This window comes from Crocuta crocuta, unplaced genomic scaffold (genome assembly GCF_008692635.1).
Source record: "Crocuta crocuta isolate KB4526 unplaced genomic scaffold, BGI_CrCroc_1.0 scaffold31, whole genome shotgun sequence".
In the NCBI taxonomy this organism is placed as follows: Eukaryota; Metazoa; Chordata; class Mammalia; order Carnivora; family Hyaenidae; genus Crocuta; species Crocuta crocuta.
The window spans coordinates 2,689,653-2,692,376 of record NW_027528362.1 but is presented as its reverse complement, the minus strand read 5'-3'; positions in this window follow the sequence as shown (position 1 = coordinate 2,692,376).

The following is a 2,724-nucleotide window of genomic DNA, read 5'->3' as shown; positions in this document are numbered from 1 at the left end:
AGAGCAAAACCAAAAATATAAAAAAGTCTTTTGGAAAATGAATTACTCCAGGGGCACCTAGGTGGCTCAGTTGGTTAGGCGTCTGACTCTGGTATCGGCTCAGGTCATGATTCCGGGTTTCTGAGTTCGAGCCCCACATGGGCTTCATGCTGACAGTGCAGAGCCTGCTTGGGACTCTCTCTCTGCCCCTCCTCCTCTTGCTCTTTCTGTCTCTCTTTCAAAATAATAAAAATAAACTTAAAAAAAAAAAAGAATTACTCCAGTGTTTGGTTTTTGTAACATTTAGCGGAAAGAAGGGAAGTAGACAAGGGTCTCAGGTGAGCCCTCTGAGGTCTGGGACATCTCGGGTGGGAGACCCCGGCATCACTGGACAAGGTGATCAGCACCCTGTGCGGCCCGCCCTTTATCAGGGTCCGGTGTGAAAGGGGCTTCATACCCCGCACCCGGGCTCTGCAACCTCCCTCGGCCTTTGCCACCACCGCCACCGTGTTCTCTGCCTGAAAGTGAGGAGCCACTGTCCGTGAAACTGATTGATTCCGTATGTTGAAACTATTCCTCTCTTCTTAAGTGGAACCTAAACGACAGAGATTCACACCCATTTTGTAAAGTCCTGTGTCCCCCACCCCCCCCCATTACTTTCAACTTCCAAGTTTCCGTTTTAGGTTCAGAAGAAACATTTTTAATGCGCTTAAAGTAAATGCAAATATAGCAGAAATTAAGTTTTCTTCTTTTGGGTGATTTATCTCTTTTAGTATTTTGGTTTTGTTTATTGGTTCTTATGGAGAGAATTGTTTAAGAGCAATGGAGTAATTACAGTGTTCGGTATAATACAATTCAGGATGTTTAATCTATTATAGAAGCACATTTGCTGCTTTTAGCGTCTTGATTATTGTCTACATTGATTTAGGGTAATGGATTAGAGATGCCCGAAAACTGACCTTTCCTGTCCAGAATGGTTTGAGCCAAGAATTCTGGGCCGTAAACTTAAAATCATCCTAAGGTCAAGTCTGGACTTAAAAAATCTTTTAGTTTATGTATTTTGTCTGTATTCATTAAAAATGGAAGTGTTACAACTCTGCTTTTTTTCTTAGTATAAATTTGTAAAATAAACTCATTTGTTTAAGACTTGGGACAATGCAGAAAAACATCAATAAAAACCCCCATAAATATCCATTGTTAATGTTAAAAATTTTTTTAAATGTTTTATTTCTGAGAGAGAGACAGAGAGACAGTGTGAGCAGGGGAGGGTCAGAGAGAGAGGGAGACACAGAATCTGAAACAGGCTCCAGGCTCTGAGCTGTCAGCACAGACACTGATGCAGGGCTCGAATCCGCGAACCGTGAGATCATGACCTGAGCTGAAGTCGGATGCTTAACCGACTGAGCCACCCCATTGTTAATATTTTAATGTACGTCCTTCTGAAGTTCTTTACTGTGAATGTATGTCACCTACCCGTCCCCTCCACACACAACAAAAAAAAAGAACCATTCTGTCTGTACTGTTCTGAAATGTGCTTTTTTCCTATTAAACATTGGAATGTTTATGTCAGTAAATCAATATTTTGAGTGGCTGCTTGGCATTTCATTGTAAGGCTGCAGAATAATTCCTGAAATTAATCCTGCATTGATAACTGCTCAGGTGGTTTGCAACTTAAAAAAAAAAAAAAAGGAAAATGCCAATGACTTTATGAATCTTTTCACTTACCTAGTTATTTCCTTAGGATACACCGGAAGAGGGACTTTTATTTACTTTTATTTAAAAATGTTTTTATTTTAGAGAGAGAGAGGAGAGAAAGAGACACAGTGTGAGTGAGGAAGGGCAGAGAGAGAGAGAGGGAGACAGAATCTGAAGCAGGCTCCAGGCTCTGTCAGCACACAGTCCAGTGCGGGTCTGGAACCCATGAACCGGGAGCTCATTACCTGAGCCGAGGTCAGACACTGAACTGACTGAGCCATCCAGGCACCTGTGTTCACTTCGGTTTTAGGTATGGTTCACGTATGTTGTTGTTCCCTAGCTGGCACCTTCTCGGATCACGTGTTATCTTTTAATTTTAGTTCTTCATTTTTAGGTAATTTTTGTTCTCTTTGTCATTGTTTGCCAGCAGTCTTTTACTTTTTCTGCTTTTAGCATGGATATTTATTTGGGTAATGGCTTTTATTACCTTCAACTGTGGTAACTAGATTTTTTTTGAGAAAAAATAAAGGAGTGTTCTGATTTTCTTTAGTTTTTTTTAAATTTATTTTTTTATTTTTTTAAATGTTTTATTTATTTCTAGGAGAGAGAGAGAGAGAGAGACAGCGTGAGCAGGGGAGGGTCAGAGAGAGAGGGAGTCACAGACTGAAACAGGCTCCAGGCTCTGAGCTGGCAGTCAGCACAGAGCCCGACGTGGGGCTCGAACCCACGAACCGCGAGATCATGACCTAAGCGAAAGTCGGACGCCTAACCGACTAAGCCACCCAGGCGCCCCATAGTTTCTTTTTTAAAATTTAATTTTCCTTAATTTTAAATTCCAGTTAGCGTGCCGCGTCCGTTTGAGGTGTGCAGCACAGCAGTCCCGCGCTTGCACGCCTCGCCCGCGTGCAGTTTCTGTGAGTCAGGTGTTTGCCGGAGCCGTCGCCCTTCGCCCTGGGGAGTCCCCGCCTGTGAGGGTGGGAGGGCATTTTCCTCTGCCCTTGGCTGGTCGTATTGCGTGGTTCTGCCCCCTTTTCCGTGAGTGGCATTTCC